Source organism: Physeter macrocephalus, chromosome 5 (assembly GCF_002837175.3).
Source record: "Physeter macrocephalus isolate SW-GA chromosome 5, ASM283717v5, whole genome shotgun sequence".
NCBI classification, from domain to species: Eukaryota; Metazoa; Chordata; class Mammalia; order Artiodactyla; family Physeteridae; genus Physeter; species Physeter macrocephalus.
The window spans coordinates 53,769,135-53,789,001 of record NC_041218.1 but is presented as its reverse complement, the minus strand read 5'-3'; the positions used below and the strand labels follow the sequence as shown (position 1 = coordinate 53,789,001).

The following is a 19,867-nucleotide window of genomic DNA, read 5'->3' as shown; positions in this document are numbered from 1 at the left end:
CGGAGCCTGTGCTCTGCAACGGGAGAGGCCACAACAGTAAGAGGCCCGCATACCACAAAAAAAAAAAAAAAAACAAACAAAAAAAAAACAAACAAAAAAAAACCAACAATTAGGTCTCTCGTGGTTACCCTGTATATTTTAGTTCTGTCATTCAAACAGTAAAAAAATAAATAGATTAAAATCATTTTGTATATGACATGCTGGGATTAACAACATAACCATTTCTTTACAATGTTTGACAGGTACTAACCTGTCAATATTCCACAATAGTATGCTAAATAATAATTTTTTAAATCACTTCTAGTGTCCAGACAACAATTCCTGAGTCTACCAAAGAACTTAGAAAAATTTACTCTATTTCTTCAGTAAGTTCATGTAGATAACTTAATAATGAATGGAAGTCTTCTGTTTAGCTTTACTAACCTACAGCAAGTCTTATGAAATTAGTTGAGCCCAGCTATAAGTACATAAATCAGAAGTTTAAGGTAAAAAAATTAGGAAAAGTAAAAACATTTATGAAATTAAACTTCAGGGCCTTAAATATCCTGGATTTTTATTCAGCTTAAGTTTGTTTCCTAAGGAGAGCAGTTTATTCCTATCTTGAGTAGATCCAGAAAGAAAGGGAAATTTCCATTATTTTAGTATATGACTTCTATTTGATTTTTTTTAAAAAACCAAAAAACTATTACTCCAAAATTATCCCAAATCTTACAGTTTATAAGGATGGAGAAAAAAATCTAAAAGTCAGAAGTGAGAGAAGTCATCTTAATCAGGATTCAATTGCATAGAACAGAAGCCATTCTAGCACCTTTACATCTAAGAATGGATTTAATGCTGCATATTAGGGCCTTACAACATTTTTAGAAGGGTTTAAGGAGGAGGAGTGACGCCCAAAACACTGCCAAAGAATTGCCCTGCCAAAGAGTCTATTACCACTGATGTAACCAGGAAGCTGTGTCCAGGATCACACCATAATTAGCCATAATCTGAGAAATAATAAGCTGTCACCAAGATTGTGGTGTTGCATTTCCAAATTCCAGTCTCCTGCAGGTGCTCCTGATTGGCAGAACCTAAACTACATGGGGACTTCCAGATGCAAGGGTATCTGGGAAATGAAGTATTTAGCCTACCAGCCTCTGCAGGACAGGAAAGTACACTGCAGATAAACCGAAACAGACATTGAGAGACTCAAGCACCATATCTGCCACAGGTGGGCAGTTCCACTACCACGCTGAAGCCCTTTAACATTTGATGATTCTTTCTTCCATGTTTAACCATTTACAGGAAAATAAAGATCATACCAGGACATATTGAAAGAACATTATTTTCAAATTCAGTTGGACTTATTTCTAGATATGTATTTTTTCAAATAAATTAGGAAAAATAAGACAACTTATTTGGGAGTTTTGTTTCTTAATAAGGTTAAGTAAAAAAAAGAGCAGAATACAAAAGAGAATTGCAGAGTGGTTATAGAAATGTTATAATGTTTGTACATATATTGATAAATAACAAAAGTGAATATAAATGAAAAGCATAGTATTTCTGAGCAGGAAAAGATCACCAAGTCCACTTCCTTAGCTTGTAGTTGAGAGAAAGTATACAAAAGTGGTTGCAAGCTTGGGCATTAGGTCATTGGAAACTCAGCCCCATAACGTATTAGCTTTGTGACCTTGGTAAAGTTATTTCACATCTTTTAGCCTTAGACTCACTTCCTAATCTAATTTTAAAAGGAGAGAATATGGTAATACCATATTATAGGTTTGTTATGATGGTTAAGTAAGACAATGATATATTTTATGCTTGCCATTTATTTAATAATAGGATGCACATTTTATGATTTCTGAAATCTGGAATTTTTACATTTTTATTATTTAAAAAAACTTGATTGTATCCATGCAGAAGAATAATTGTCACCGCCAGGCACCTACAGTATCTGTTTATCCAACTGTCACTTCAATTGAGGTTGTTGTTGGTTTTATTTGGGAGGGGGGTAGCATATGATTGATATTTTTATGGCATTGCATCTTTTGTTGTTCCTTAAAATGCTTTCTAAAAATTACTCTAGTATAAAGCTTTGAGGAAAAAAGGTAATTGTAGAAAAGTTATTCTAAGCTAGGAGTTGTTGGAATGTCTGTCTCGTTTATGTGTGGTGAAAGCCTGTCACAAAGCATTGACCATGTATTTAGCAAAAGCTTCCAGTTGACTTTCAAGTGATATTTGATGTCCAAGAAGACATAGTTCCATTAAAAAAGTGAAACCATAAGTTAACTAAATACGAACACCAAGAAATACCAGGTACTTTTTGATATGCTTTATTGTAATCCTAGAAGTGCTTTAAAAAGATCATAATCCCAAATACTGACATCAGAGAATAGTAGCTTATTTGAGTGCTGGGTATGACTGCGGCTGGCCAAAATGATTTTTAAAAATTTTGTATTTAGATTGATGGTTGTTTACCTGGTCTAGATTCAAATTCTGGTTGTAATACAATACAAGAAGAAATATTAGGTCTATCATTCTAGAGTTCATTTCCTCCTTTTTTCTTCCTTTTTTTTTTCTTATTCCAAAAGTTGTTATTAAATCAATGTCAAATTGAGGCTACTTGAAGGGCATAGTATGGAAGGTGAGCAGTTGCTAGTGATAAATCCACTTCAGTGTTCCTATATTTCTAAGACTTTGGATTATTTTCTTTATATTTTGCCAAGGAATTTTGTCCATCAGCTACATTCAGTGTAGGCCACACAGGTTTCCATCAGCGAACAAGCAAACAGGTTAGATCACCCCAAGCTGCTCAAGATAATACACTTAATCCATAGAAACAAATTCAGTTCAATTTAAATTGTGTTTCTACTTTTTCTCTCCAGTACAGACCCTCAGAATTCACATCTAACTATATTCTCAGCTCTCACATATATTCGCAGAAGTTTGTAAGTGACTTTTTCTGTGGTCTTACAATCAAGTTGATTATCGAGGTAATAATTAGAAACCAAGACCCAAAGAAGCAGAACCACTTAACCCAGATCACACAGAAAATTAATGACAGAGCCCAGTAAGGTAGATCTGGGGACACACATGCTGTCATTGCCCCGGCCCAGTGACAGAGATGGTTCTCCCAGCCAATCCTAAAAGGCTTTGTTTCCTGACTTCTAGTCTCCATCAGATAAATGCTTCTTGTATTTCTCCAACTTTTATTTTTATCACTAAATTTTTGCCCTACCAAATCACTGTCAAAACTACTTGTAGTGTCAATTTATGTCTAACTTATTTTCTAAAAAACACCTTGAGCACTCCTTGTGTGTTAGCAACTGTGCTGGGCACAGGTGATAAAGTAACCAACAGGACAGATAAATCTCTACTCACTAAGAGATTTCCATTATGTTACAAACTTTTTTCTAGGCTTCAAAACTAGAGGTTCAAAATGAACCTCTAGGTTCATTTTGTTGTTCATGAGCAGCAGGCTTATCTATTTTTTCAGTTTATAAGGGAAGAAACAAAAATTATGGTTGAGCCTTATGTATAATTTTCATTTTTCCATCCCTCTGTATTTACTTACTAGTTGCTTATGGGTCAGAAAGAATCACAGTCTCAGCTTCCATTAAAAGGGATAATTGGTGAACAAGCATGTCTCAAACTCCTCAAAAAAGGCAAATACAATTGGTTCTCTTTTTTCATGGTAGCTATATTCTATCAAGTCACTGAAAACCCTGAAACACTGGATGGTCCCAGGAGAAAGAGAGGGTTAGATTCCTGCAAGCCTCTGATCACAGTATTTTCATCAACCAACCAATACAAAAGTCTGTTTTATGTATGTTTCAGTTTTAAAGATGCCTTTTTAAATGTATACTGTTGACTCATTAATGTAGAAATCACGGCCAACATACCTGCGTGAATTTTACCCCACATATTCTCTCCATAAGGCATATTAAAGGCTTCTTCTGCACAGAAACACCTGACAGCCATTCAGCACTAAGCTTAGAGTCCATTTTAAATCACCAACAAAAAGTTGGGGAATGCAATAACCATGGCACTAAACAGACCAAGTCAAGGTCGTGTGTTTACCTTAGGAGAGGTGAATCAAGAGAGCAGAGCGTCAGCCTTGTTTAACCCCAGCTGGGACCGTGTACATGGGTCAACTCAAATTTTTCACCCACATATCCATGAATGACCTCAAAACTGCCATGACAGAGGAATGGATAAAGATGTGGTACATATATACAATGGAATATTACTCAGCCATTAAAAAAAGAATGAAATAATGCCATTTGCAGCAGCATGAATGGACCTAGAGATTATCATATTAAGTGAAGTAAGTCAGACAGAGAAAGACAAATAGCATATGATATCACTCATATGTGGAATCTAATTTTTTAAAAAGACATAAATGAACTTATTTACAAAACAGAAACAGACTCACAGATTTTGAAAACAAACTCACAGATTTTGAAAACAAACTTATGGTTACCAGAGTGGAAACATGGGGGAGAGTTAAATTAGGAGCTTGTGATTAAAATACACACACTACTATATATTAAAAGATAACCAACAAGGACCTACTGTATAGCATGGGGAACTCTACTCAATGATTGAATCACTTTGCTGTACACCTGAAACTAACACAACATTGTTAATCAACTATACTTCAATAAAATTTAATAAAAAAATAAAAATATAAAATAAAAGTATTAAAAAAAAGATACAGGACAGTTCCATCAGAAAAAAAGAAAAAAACTGCCATGAGCTGATTTTAGGGTTACAGAGAAATTCTAGCGAATAGGAGAAGTCACAAAAATGGAACCCATGAACAATATGGATCAACTGTACCTGTCCTGCATGAAAGGTAAATGGAACCTCACCCTGATTTTGCAGTAAGTTCTCATGAAACCTATATGTAGCTAATAAATTTTTAAGAATTAATGAAGAATACTTAGTGGGGCTTCCGTGGTGGCACAGTGGTTGAGAATCTGCCTGCCGATGCAGGGGACACAGGTTCACGCCCCGGTCCAGGAGGATCCCACATGCCGCGGAGCGGCTGGGCCCGTGAGCCATGGCTGCTGGGCCTGCGCTCCGCAACGGGAGAGGCCACAACAGTGAGAGGCCCGTGTACCGCAAAAAAAAAAAAAAAAAAAAGAATACTTAGTGATGGTACATTAAGAAGACCAGAAAAAATACATAATTGTTGAGACAATTTAAGCTCCACTCTCTTTTCTAATGACCTAGCACACAGCAGCAATCATATTTGTTGAATGAATGAACACAGTTGGGAACATGGCTTCCTTTGCCTATAGAATATGAAGCTAATTACAAGGCTGGGGGACCTGGAATGTACAATGAAATCTCATGATTTGGGCCTCCCCAAATTTTGCAATTCATATCATCAGGAAAAACCACATGGGCAAATTTTACATTCAGACTTTCCTTTAGAAAGGAGTTCACAAAACATCTTTACTTGTAAAGGAAAAACCTTCAAAAAAAGATCTAATAAATCAGAGAACAAGCTTTCAGAAAATGTTGTATGTACCTGTGAATGTATTTTAAACGCTTATTCAATGAATTCTGATTTAGTTGTCAAAAGGATAACTTTTCTAGATATTGGTTTGTCTAGTTCCTTTTTCTGTGTGAACTTTGAAAAAATAAGATGCCATTAAAAAAAAATCATGATGAAAACATTCTATGAATTTAGATTCATTTACTAACCTGTGACCTAGAAAATGAATCATATCCTATATGATCTCTATACGCTAACATTTGATGATTCTGTGATTTGTCCACGTCAGTGAGGGCATTTTTAAAAATTTATTTATTGTATTTATTTATTTTTGGCCGCATTGCATCTTTGTTGCTGCACATGGGCTCTCTCTAGTTGCGGCAAGCGGGGCTACTCTTCGTTGTGGTGCGCAGGCTTCTCATTGTGGTGGCCTCTCCTGTTGTGGAGCATGGGCTCATGGGCTTCAGTAGTTGCAGCATGTGGGCTCAGTAGTTGTGGCTCGTGGGCTCTAGAGGACAGGCTCAGCAGTTGTGGCATACTGGTTTAGTTGCTCCGCAGCATGTGGGATCTTCCTGGACCAGGGATCGAACCCGTGTCCCTCGCGTTGGCAGGCGGATTCTCAATCACTATGCCACCAGGGAAGCCCCAGTGAGGGCATTTTTGTACCGACTATACATATCTACAATAAGTCTCCATCCTCTGCACAGAGATCGCTTTCTCTTTGTTTTTAGCCCATGTTTGAGGTTGCATTTAGAGGTATTTTCTCCTCCTCCTCCTCCTCCTCCTACTCTTCTCTCTCCTGTTACTCTTTCTCCATTCCAGATTTGAGATCAGCTCTAAAAATGCATATCCATTTCCAAAATCCTAGCCACAATTCTAGTTTAAAAAGAGAAATCTGTAAGTCTCAAATTTGGTAAATCTGTGGTCTATGAGATTAATTCATATTAATAAAAACCACTTTCTTTTATTGGACACATTATATGCCATCACAACAATCCAGAAAGGTAGACGGTATTCATATTACCACTCTATAGGTGACAAAAAAGAAATTGGCTTACAAAGGCTAAGAAATTTGCTTTAGGCCTCACAGATAAGAAGTAGAAAATCTGCCATGAGTTACAAAGCCATTAATTTAACCATTATGCTCTCCTGCCTCCAGACAGATACAAGACATGGGCATTTAAGGGATGCCTGATCCCAGGGCTTCATTAACATTCCTTCAGCTAAAGGGAACATCATGATTTTAACTCCTCTTAACGTATTACTTACAAGGTTGTTTAAGTCCTTTAAAATATTAAATATTTAATTAGTCCTATTACAGCATCTCCCTGAGGCTAATAGTTAGCCTGTATAATTGTTATGTTGGTTAAAAAGAAGAGCAAAAGGAAGCTTGAGCATAAATTAACAATAATAAAACAGATCATTACATTTCATGCCTGGAGATTAACATGGATAACTTGCTTCAAATAAAATTGTAAGGTGATTATTAAGATCAGTCTTTACAGATGACCTTAGTCATTACACTTTAACTGGGTCTCCATGTACCCAAAATGACCAGTCATTCCATTAAATATAAGGCTACCATTCTCATCCATTATTTCTCAAAGTGTCCACCAAAGACTCCTGCATCTGAATCACCTCGGGGTTTTGTTTAAAATGGAGATTTTAGTACTCACATGAACTATCTTTCTGCACTTTTAGCAAGTATTTCCAATGATTCTGGGGTAAAATATCAACCAGTTTTTTTAGGGCTGTATCCTTATTTGTAATATAAACGTATAAAACATTATTTCTACTTATATAAAGGTTAAGAGAGTTTTATTCCCTTACCAGTTTGAGAACACCTTGAGATTTGAGTCATGCTTTGTTCAATAATTATTCCACTGTTTAGAAAGAAACTGGAACAAAACTGAGCCTCAAAATGGTTTAATGTTGAATGACCCAAACATGGTTGACTGGATTTTTCATTTAAAAAAAATCTGCTTTCAGCAAAATATATAACATCTTACATATCTTATGGACAAACCCGAACAAACTTTTTGGTCAACCCAATATATATATTGATGTAGCCATAGTCTTTAATAATCATCCATAACAATTCTGGGAAAGATACTTGAGATTTGCTTCTTTTGTTACAGGGTTGCCGACTAACCTACATGCTCTCAAAAAACTGGTCTCCTTGGGCTTCCCTGGTGGCGCAGTGGTTGAGAGTCCGCCTGCCGATGCAGGGAACACGGGTTCGTGCCCCGGTCCGGGAAGATCCCACATGCCGCGGAGCGGCTGGGCCCGTGGGCCATGGTCGCTGGGCCTGCGCGTCCGGAGCCTGTGCTCCGCAGCGGGAGAGGCCACAACAGTGAGAGGCCCGCGTACCGCAAAAAATAAAAAAATTAAAAAAAACTGGTCTCCTCCATTATCTAATCAGAAGAGGTTTGCAACAGTGAAAGTCCCACAAAGAAAAGAAAAATGCTTTTCACAACAAGATGTCAACATTCCCGCCGACATGCCTGGTATTCTAAGCCTCCTTGAGCCAACAGCAGAACATTTTATTACTTTACACACTCATCTGAAAATCCAGAATTGATTGCCAAGAAAGCCCACTTCAGATATACCTAATGCAAGAGGGAGGCTCAGTCCAAAGGTCATGTTAAATTACACATTTAGATAAAGTTCTCAAGCTCTTGTCACTGTATTCAACTGTTTAATCATCAAGAAACAATATACTATCATCATGCTGTTTTCATTCCCAACCCAAAATCACTTCACAAGATCTAAATTTCACGACCTTAGCATTTATTGAAGACTAACATAAGAAAGGTATATTTTAAAAATTCTTTTCATTTTTTCAAAAACTATGACATTATACGTCATGTTACATTATGACCTTTTATACAAAGAGATACCTAATATATTCCTTTTAGTATTCACTTGCAGGAAAATGTGTTACTCTCCAGATGAACATGAATGATTCTATTCATCCTACTTTGAGAGCTCGGCAGCCTCTTACACTCCCCTGTTTGACTGCACTGCCCGAAAGAGGAGAATTAAATTCAGTTTTCAATGGCAGCAACTAATTCATTTCATATTCATTTAATATAAATATGTTTTAGCTTCTTAAACTTGTTTCTATAATTTTTCCTTTTATCTTGCCTGTTTTAAGTAGGTTTTATCATTGCAAGTCACTTCTAATGATTTGAACTAGTAGACAAGGGAAAAGTCAACCTTTTTCAAGAATTAAACAAGCGAAGGTAAGTCTGGCGAGGAATGTGACAAGAAGATTACCTGAATACATGGAAAGATCAAGCAGTTAGGACAGAATCAATTTTTCTTGTTTTATAGTCACAAGGTCATTTTAACTAACAATAATAAACTAACAATAATACCACCAAAACAGATCATTAAGAAACATCACAGAAGCCAGCAGGACACATGACCCTTGTCAGACTAGCTCAAAGCCAGATACAGAAGCAAAACAGCTGAAGGATAATGAAGTATAATCTAATCTGTAATTAGGTAAAAATCACAAAGGCCCAAAGATGAAAAGGGTCTTAAATAGAATGCTTTCAATGTCTGATAGTTAACTGCCCGGAAGTTATTTTTTAAGAAACATACACCCCTTCTCAAATTTTCATGTGAATAGAAGTCACCTGATTATCTTAAAATACAGATTCAGATCCCATGATATTGGGGCCCAGGATTCTACATTTTAACACACTCCCAGGAGACACTGAGGCAGCTGGTCCAAGGATCACACTGAAATATTGCCTTCTGAAATTCAATGCTGCCTTTAGAGCCTGCCGTGACTGAATCCATCCCAGCTTTACCACTTTAAAGCTGTGACATTAGCCAAGTCCTTTAACATCTCAGACCTTCAGTTAGCTTATCAGTTGCGTGGGGATAACAATATCTACCTTGTAGAGCCCTTGGGAGGATTTAAAGAGATAACCACATGGTTCAATAAGGCCCTTGATAAATATTCTTTTAGTGAGAAGGCTGTCTTTATTATGACAGAACACCACCTTAGGATTTGGAACGTTATACTTTGTTTTTAAGTACAAAAGTATGCAAGATGAAAACCTAGATTCTATAAGATAAATTTTACACTTGAAAGACAGATGTGTGTCTATGTGTGTGTAAGTGAAGTTACACTAACAAAAGTTAAGTTTCACACCCCCATCCTGACTACTATACAACCAAAATCTGGGATAGTATGCACATGTTTATCTGATAAGCAAGAATCTCTATATAAGGTAAAACGATCACGGCTTGGAGAGTAGCTGAGCAAGAAGGGCTCTGTATTTTAGAGAAAAGACGGGCAGCAAAGGCATGAAATTAAACAGTATTCTAAACCCATTCTTTTATATGACTCTTAAAGCCAAGTTCTCGTCAGCACAAAATGGGGTTTGTCAACTTACACTCTTTGTGGAGCGAAGCAAGTTATAAGCACCAAAAAAATAGTTTCTAAAATTACACAGAACTATATTAACGACCCAGGCAGTTAATTAAGAAATGTGTTAGCAATAACCAGAAAACTGTTACCAATAAAGGATTCTAACAGCACTCATGGCCAATTTTTTGCTGGCTTTTCAATTGATTTTTGACTTCAGGTTATATTCAGGGTCCAGGAAAAAACATTTTTTCTGCTTTGAAAAATCAAAACCCTGGCCTGAACTAGACAGAAACCTTGGAGAGTTTCCTTCTAACAAGCAGAAATGGTGGTATTTTGCTTCCCCTTAACCAAGATGAAATCTCTAAAACTGCATAGCCAGAAGCAAAACCCTCAGAAGACTAATAATACTTTAACGTTTTCTGTTCACATGTGAATGTTAATTCCACTCTCTGAAGAGGACCACCAAAATGGCATTCGTTAAGATTAAAGCCATATTACTATAGAAATGGGAAATGTATATGTATGCTTCTTATAAAATGCAAATGCTGACAAAGAATGGGTCTCCACTGAGTTCTCTCCACACCTACTTCTTTGCAAAGTTAAACCACACTGGCAAAGCACTTCATAAAGGCAGTATAAAATTCTTAAGTTGCCGGTACTGGCTGCTCTGCTGCCAAGGTAGCCCCGCAGGTTGTTGACAACTGTGTGCCCCCCTGATGAATGCCCACCTATGCTCATGGAACAAGCACACGGCCCTGGTAATGGGGGCAGACAGGAGACATTCCAGACTTTCAGCATCTGGCAAAGTGGAAGAGGCTCCTGCAAAACACAACTTCTGATTGGGGTTGTCTTGCCCTCGGATCAAACATCTTACCTGGTTAAGTCCGTTGAAGAATGTGATCTGCAATGGCTTTTTTCATGACTACAAAGAAACAAACAAAAGAAAGGGTTATAGAAAATGCTAGAGCTATATTTTTTTTCACTGTTTTTTAACAGGCAGTATTTTTAACAGGTTACTGATAAACTACAATATTCAAATTAATGGTTCCTTACTGGGACTGCTTGGTCTAAGGGAATGAAAAGGAGAGATGGGAAAGAATATAGATTTGAGGAGGAAGTAAAACATGAGGGAAAATATGTGACAAATAATAGTAGGAGCTAAAAGTTACATAGTGATTTATATATACCAACTCATAGGATCTTCCTAAGAATTCTGTAACATCAGTAAATTTTGCATCACCCCCATTTTACATATGAGGAAACTGGGGCATAAGGTGGTTAAAGAGCTTCCATGAAGCCCCACAATGTAATCTGATTCCAGGCTGTCTGGCTCTTATACACTACACTTTACTGCTTCTTATTTGCTGTAGTATTGGGTGCCTGTCACATACCAGTGCTCAATAAATATATGTGAAATGAATGAGAGATTTTCACAATCCCTGCAGCCATTATGTCCTAGACACAATGCCTCTGAGGGTAAGAACTGTCTTACTCATCTTGTCCTAATCCTCAGTACCTAGCACAATGCCAGTCACACACAGCAGATGCTCCCAAGTTGTCTGATGAATGAATGAATACAGACTCAAAGAGCTATAGGTAGCATGAACCATAAATAGACAGAATCACATGGTAAAATGAGGAAGAGTGGGTATAGTTCAGCATCTTCCCACAGTTCCATGAGGTGGTCTAGAATAACAAACACAATGGTCGATTTTATTATCCAGTTTCTCCTACCTAACTGCTAGTAGGACACAGAATAGAAATTGTGAATTCCTCTTTGCAAAAGAAAACCTCGTTTTCATGATGAATAAAACAATGGGCTCCTGAAGGAGCTCCATTTTCAAAAACATGATATGATCATTTCTAGCAAAATGAAGACAACTAAGGGAAATATCCAAATCAGAGTTGAATAACAAAGTAGGTGCATAAGCAGTGTTTCTTAACCCTGCCCAGTGAAGTAATCCTTGTTGCAGAGGAAAGGACATATATTCCTCTGAGACATAGCTATAAGCAACCTGCTTCAGTATAAAATTTCACTGAGGTCTTATATTTTCTCTTAAAAATCCATCATTTTGGGGGTATTCTGAGGTGTTTGTTTTTGTTTTACCACAAAAATTATGCTGTGATTACTCACCATTATGTAAAATGCAAAGGCCACCATCTTTATCCTTTAGCATTCAATACCTTATGGAATGTGTTAGCCCATTTGAGAAACCAGAGACTGAACCATCTGGTACAGGCTCTCATTTAGAAGCCCAAACATTTAGAAGCAAATTACAAATACATTAAGTGAAATATAAATACAGATCCCAAATGAGTGTAATGAAATTAGAATAATTTGGTGTGAGATATGGCATCTGTGCACTTAGCAAATACCTTCTTAATAACCATCCTGAATAACTACATATAAAGGTAAACAAATACGAAAGCTAGTTAGGACAGCGCACACTCAGGAATTTCTCCTTCTCCGGTGCCACATGGGAGGATTAAACTTCCCCAACTGCCTAAATCTGCCCATGTCATTTGCTGGGTCAAGAAAATGTGACTGGAAGTCACCTATGTCCATTCCAGGTGAAAACACTAAAGATTTAACCTGCAATTTCCTATGTTCTATCTTCCCTGCCACATGACTAATAAGGCCGTATGTTCCAAGATGATGGCACCTTCCTCAGCCTGGAAGCATGAGTTGTCAAATAGGGACAACTGTCTGGGAGATTCATGCAGATGCACAGTGGACTCCAAAGAAGAAATAAACCTTTGTTGGGTTAAGCCACTGAGATGTTGTTACTGCAGCATAACCTAGCCTGTCCTGGCTGATATGCTCCCAGATGTTAAACTCAAATTCAAATAGACCAAGCTCCATAAACATTAAAGAGCCCTACCTTATTTCTGTTTTATTAGTCCAGAGCTGTAAAACAACAATCTGTAAGCAATATGGTTATTTGTATGCAATGCCCAACAGTTTTAGCTAAAGTGACTCATAAACTGCTCTCTTAAAAAAAATTCTGTCAAATTGGGCATTTAGAAGTGTGTAAACAAGCAGTCAGTTGACACTTTTCTTTTCAAACCACTTCAATTGGATGTAAAGGGAAAAACCCATATAGCACACTATAAAGCTCTCTACTGACACAGACAATATTGGTGAATATACTACATTAAATACTCATTTCTACTTAATTACCAGCAAATCATACCACAAAGCAAATACAAACTGCCAATTAAAAAAAAAATTACAGGGCTTCCCTGGTGGCGCAGTGGTTGGGAGTCCGCCTGCCGATGCAGGGGACTCGGGTTTGTGCCCCAGTCCGGGAGGATCCCACATGCCGCGGAGCGGCTGGGCCCGTGAGCCATGGCCGCTGAGCCTGCGCGTCCGGAGCCTGTGCTCCGCAACGGGAGAGGCCACAACAGTGAGAGGCCCGCGTACCGCGAAAAAAAAAAAAATTACAATCCATTTTATTAATTTTCAAAATTCCGATGTTCTATTACTTAGCAGCTCAGCCAATTCTGAAAGTTACACAAACTCAATTTTTGTAGACGTCTCCATCCATCTATGTGAAGGTTTCTTAAACTTGGCACTATTAACATTTCAGAGTGTATGGTTTTCATTAAGGGAAGAAGCTGTCCTGTGCATCGCAGGATGTTTAGAAGCATTCTCGGCCTCTACACACTAGATACCAATAGCACCTTGTCAGTTGAGACAACAAAAAATGTCTCCAAACATTTCCAAATGTCTCCTAGCAGACAAAATCACCCCCAGTTGAGAACCACTAATCAACTTCAAAGTTCCACACACAAAAAAATGTGAATATAAGCAGCTCTTTGCAGGAAGCAGCTCTCTGCAGGAGGCCTTTTGTCTTGTCACTTCAATAAAGCTATATTTTAACTAATCTTTACACCAGATGCCCCCATGCTTAACTAACCTCCATCCCAAGCACACCTTTCAAATCTTTTGATCACACAATGCCTTGCCTAACCTATTGATTCTTTCCTTAGATTAAAGAAGTAGAAATGAAGAATACATAATTAACAGATGACTAGATCTTTTGGCTAGCTTCCCCTTTAGTAATCTCATGAGCAGATGGTGTCAACAAGATACCACCTAAAGAAAGATCACAAGGAGTAAACAAGCCTGCACACTGTGGGAGATGACACAAGTCTGACCCCCTTCCTCAATGATTAATGAAATACTTCACCTTTTTCCCTTTAAGAACTTTCATGACCAAGCAGAATCTTCAAAGTTGATTCTGGGACATGAGTTTGCCTTCTCCCCAGGCTGCTGGCCTCCTGAATAAAGCAAGCTTCCCTTTTCCAATCAACACCTGTCTCTTGAGTATTGGCTTTTGAGTGGCAAGCAACTGAACCTGAGGTCAGTAACAGGAATTCCGTCCTACAGCCCCTTTGCTGCCTTACTGAAGTGACTTACAATAGCACAATAAAGGTGGTATAACAGTATTTTACTTTCTTTTACTAATACATAAAGAAAACAAATATTAATTGTTAAAAATTAGAAAATAAAAATTTGCAAAACTAACAAGATAATTACTTGTAATCTCATCTCAGTTAGCATGTTTACAGACAGATACTCCCTGGATTCACTCATTCAACAGTAACCGAGTGACTGCTTTGTGCTGGGCACTGTCCCAAACGTCAGAGATAGAGTGTTGAGGCAGACAGATTCTAGCCTTTCTGGAGCTTACAGCTTCATGGTGCCTTCAATACCAACAGCAAATGATGATAAGAATCATAAGGAAAAGTGCAGGCTCTTATGGTCATACAGCATTGGCTTGAGGTGTTGTCTCAGGGAAGCCTCTTTGAAGAAACAGCATCTTAGCTGAGAACAGAAGGGTGTGGAATAACAATGGCTAGCACTCCAGTGGTGCTTGCTACCTGCCAGGCATTTTTCTAAGATTCTATGCATAATAACTCATTAATACTCTGAACAACCCTGTAAGATAACTGCAATTATTATCCCTTTTGTAAAGATAGAATATGGGTTCAGAGATGAAGTACCTTGCCCCAGACCACAAAGCTAGTATGTGGAAGAAACAGAATCTGAACCTGGTCTGTGTCCCTAATGACTAGGACAAGGACAATCAGCCCACCACCCCCCCCAAATTGAGCCAGGCAGAGTGGGAGGAAGAGGGGTTCTGGCAAAGGAGGCTGTGGTGCACTATTTTCCCAGACAAGGAGGCGTGACCTTCCAGCCACCAAGAGAGAACACAGAGTATACTGAACTCCACCTCATTATATACTTATGGTAGTTTCCTAGTGAAATGCAGCCTCCTTAAATCCTTTCTTGGGAGAAGATGAGGTATAAATTATTTATAAATGAATTAATTATGATGAGAAGTAAGCAACAGAATAGTCTAACACTGAAATTGAAAAGAGAGGTGGCAAGTTCCAAAAGGTTGAATTCATAACAGCAACTCACTCAAATACATATTGTAGATGAGTCAGGAGGTCTGAATTTCTAGGCTAATAAACTCAAATGTTTTGAGCTGAAGTGAATGCTCTCATGATGCTCCTGCAAGTTGTGTGGTTGCAATAAGATAAAGGGAACTCTCCTCACTAAAATGATTTCCAAAAACTTCAATGATCTAAATCACTCCCTAAATCTGGTGATGACACAGTTAATCTTATAAATCTAAGAACATTCACTATGACAATACGGATTTCAATACTACTGAATATGCTCCTTTTATTGCTTTTATTATTTGAGATACTGTTGGTTTAATTTCTATATGACCGCATTATATATAAATTCTAAATATTACAAAAGGGAATAATAAAAGTAACTATTTTGTTTTTTAATTCACTTCCTATATGAATGATACTTCTTTTCAGAATTTAGAATATATATAATTATCTGTTGGTTAGAATACTAGGCTAATAAAACTATATTTATGGGCTTCCCTGGTGGCGCAGTGGTTGAGAGTCCGCCTGCCGATGCAGGGGACATGGGTTCGTGCCCTGGTCCGGGAAGAGCCCACATGCCGCGGAGCGGCTGGGCCCGTGAGCCATGGCAGCTGAGCCTGCGCATCCGGAGCCTGTGCTCCGCAACGGGAGAGGCCACAACAGTGAGAGGCCCGCGTACCGAAAAAAAAAAAAAAAAAAAACCTATATATTTATGTATTTGATCTATATGTCAAATTGCTCTGTGGACATAGCTGCTTTGGGCATCTCAGCATAATCTACTCTCAGATTTAGAAAATAACTCAAAAGCATTGGGGACCACTAATTTCATTTTCATCTATGAAGCATCTTATAGATACCAAAATCTCAAGGAATGAGTTGCTCTGATTAATTGCATTTTCTGGATAACTGAAACTTATCTAGAAAAGATTTAGTATCCCATCCCTAGAGTTGAAAATATACTGGTAGATGTTCTTGCCATAGCAAATCATATTTTAATCTCTGTGTGAGGACAGATAATACAAAGGATGATCATATGGAAATTAAAAATAATTTTACAGTATTGCAAATGGAAGTGACAGAATGAGCACGAGATTGTGTTGAATATGTACTCATCTCAGAGCCTAACCATTGCTTTTGAAAAAAAATACTAATGTTGCTTCATTCTGTTATCACTTGTCCCATGATGAAAAAGTGAACTGCAAAAGAAAATGGGTTTGATTCTTGTTAGTGTTATTGCACGAGGAATATCTGAGAGGGATAAAAAGAATGTGCTGGACATTTTAGTATACATGATATTTTTATTTCCCCCAACAAGCAAAAATAATCTTCCTTTTCTATTACTATAATTAAATGTAATTCTCAGCTATTTTGAAACTCACACAGCAGTGTCTACTATAATTTGATACTGCTTAAGTCCATTGTTGCTTATTTATCAGCCAATTAAGAGGCAGCAATATACTGGATTAAAAAGTGGTACGAGTATGTGTGCATGTTGTTTTTAAACTACCTCCCGTGTGCTGCCTAAACTCAAGTCTTGCTGGGAACTTTTGATACAACTCTCTCTTGCTTTTACTCTTCTATTTGTTTCTCTCTAGGGAAAAGGTATTAAATAATTTTGTTGAGACTAACAAACTATCTTAGTTCTCTTTTCAAATTGCGTGTTGTAACCATTTCCTACCTACATTTTACAAAAGTGACCATAACTCAAAGAGCAGTGGCATGTTTATAATTACGCCCTTAATTGATGGAGTAGAATGCAGGCACTTTTATACTCTATAGCCCAGAGATTCTCAAAGTCTAGCCTCATACCAGCAGCATCAGTACCACCTGGGACTTTGTTAGAAATGCACATTCTTAGGCCCCACCCCAAACCTACTAATTCAGAAACTCTGAGGATGGGACCCAGGCATGATTGATCAAGCCCTCCAGGTGATTCTGATGTACACGAAAGTTTGAGAAGCAATGCTTTGGGCTGAAGGGTAAGGGGACTTACCCAAGGTTAGGAGCTACTTCAAGACAGGTTCTCCCCATTTTCAACATCCTATTTCTCCAGACTAAGTCACTAATTTAGACTTTTTGAAAATCAGCACCTGTTATCAATGAATGGTCAATCATCTAGTTTTCTCTAAATTCATAAGGAAGGGATACCCAGATACTGTCCAGTATACACTCTTATGACATGAATAGCCCCCAAACAACTGAGAGAATCTGGTCATTCTCCTCACAGCTATATTGCCCCCAACTAGCTCACTGTGGATGCCTCTGCTAGAACCACAAGATGAAGATTAGCGTTGCTGCTGTTGTTGCTGATAAGTGAAATTTGACCAGAGTTTTCTAGTTTGACCATATTTTTTAAATATTGTGAAACCAAATGTGGATTGTTCTCAGAAATATTAGGATTTTACACTGCTTCATGCAAATAATAGTCATTATTAGAAGAACAAAGCCTTATCAATAAATCTCAATGTACTTTAATAAATGGAACTGAATTTCCTAACAAAATTGAGAGAGAGCATAAAGTTCTTTGTATAAACTGATGGGGAAAATGAGTCAGAAAATATTTTCTGACCAGTTACCATTTCAAAACAGAGTTATAAAGCCAACCAGCTAATCAGTTTCCTTTCTTAACTGCTCCCTTCTCGTTAGTTGCAGGGAAGGGTGGGTTGGAGAGGGAGGGGAAAAGGCAGGGTTCCAGGCACACAGAGAAGGCAAGGCATGAAATCAGCTGGATTCAGGAACTAGAAGGAGATTTGTTAACGGTGTAGGGCAAGTGATGAGGAGAGGAGATCAACTGACAAACGAGGCCAGAAGTAGGCAGGTACTTATCATGAAGGACAAGGTGAGGATTTGTTCCTAAAGGTGGCCAGAATTCATTACAAGATTTTAAGTAAGACAGTGTTGTGATCAATCCAGAATTATAGTACAATCACTTTGCCAACAAACAATAGAAGGATGGATTCTAGGGAGAAAATGCTGAAGAGCAACTGCCATCAGGACAAAGGTGATAAGAACCAAAACTAAAAGCACTATCAGTGGGAACAGAGAGAAGAAAACGGATTCAAGGGCTACACAGGAGGTAAACAGACCTTCTACTGGAGAACTCTACTTAGGAAATAACAACCATGAACGTCTAGCCTTCTCTCAAGAGTCCTTGCACTAAAAAAAAAAATGGCTTACAAACATTTTAGTTAAATCACTCCTGAATCACATACAAATATTTGCTGGAGAGGAAAGGGGACACCAACTCTCTGTCAAACACAACCAGATTTTGAAGCCCAGTTTAGACTCAACTAGAGAAACACTCCCTACAGGCACCCATGTGCATGTACACGCACACACACACACACACACACACAAACTCGCGTGTGTGTGCGCGCGCGCATTCTACCATCAGATGATGGCCTTACAGTTGAGTTGGGAAAGGCGTCTGTCCAAACTACCTTATCCACACCATGGTCTGGACGATTCTCTCTCCTCCTCAGCCTCCCCCATTCCCAACCTAGCCAGTTCTTTAGCTGGTCTACTGGAATTGCTTTCTAAATTGCCTGTGCCCACCACACCAAGCATAGATTTTCTGATTACTTCCAGTTAAACTTTAAAAAAATGCCATGATTACTTCAAAGACCTGAGCCTTCAGTGGATACCATTTTTTTAAACCCTTTTCCTTTCACTTGTCTCCACTCAAGGTTACACCCTCCATTTCTCCATCTTTTCATTACCAGCTAGCTGTATGGAGGTTCCACAGGTGAGAATGCGGGCAGTTTCACTATGTTATTACTGTTTTACTCTCTGGTTTTTGAGTATTCTTTGGGCAGCACTCATGCTTGGTTGCCAAAGCATGGCTACCATGGTAACATCAACAGATAGCAATATTTTTAAAAGAAAACAGCAAATTAAAAGCTTGTTTTAAATGAAACAGTGAGCAAAATAGGTAGAACTCACTCAAGAGGCAGATTGCTACTGAGTAATTCTCCTCTCCTGGGCACACAATATTTTTTTAAAAAGCAGCCATTCTCCAGGGGAACATTAAAGATAAATAGTCTGCTTGTTTGTTTTTAACTTACCTCTCAAAGTATTTCTTTAGTGGGGAAAGTTCCTGGTTTTTCAGTAGTTAGCCTAGGTGAGGAAGCAATCATGTCTGCTTCCCCAAAATATCGTTGCTAACCTCTCTGAGCACTCCATTGAGGTCAGGGTGGAATTTTGCAGTCCTCAAACCTCTCAGAGAAATGTTCAGCCTTTCACTATTTTACATACTCTCTCAAGAACTCATGTACAGAAATCCCACTACAGTAAAACCTCAACAAGGGAGAATACAAATAATGAACACGTCAGTCCCCTGGCAGCTGATACTAATAGCCAGGCTTATGCAAAACTAATTTCTTAAGTTGAAATTGGTTTATTGTGTGAGGTATCGCATTATATAATGTAACATTTAGCTGTTCTATTTAATAAGAATTGGTCCTATTCTTGGCAAGTAAAAAAGCCCTAATATTAAATTATGCAATTTCCATGCTTTTCAATTTCTTGTGTGCCAATGTTACAGAAAGCCCAATTTGAAATACAAATAAGAGAATGTTACA

General features: G+C 38.0%; 1 long non-coding RNA gene across 1 annotated transcript in view; it reads right to left on the bottom strand.

Annotated features, from left to right (window-relative positions):
• The window catches only part of LOC129392136 (uncharacterized), a 131,146-nt gene that overhangs the window by 54,337 nt on the left and 56,942 nt on the right, over window positions 1-19,867 (bottom strand). The window contains exon 3 of the long non-coding RNA XR_008617401.1: window positions 10,747-10,794. This is a non-coding gene — a long non-coding RNA (uncharacterized lncRNA). The remainder of the gene's footprint in view (window positions 1-10,746; window positions 10,795-19,867) is intronic.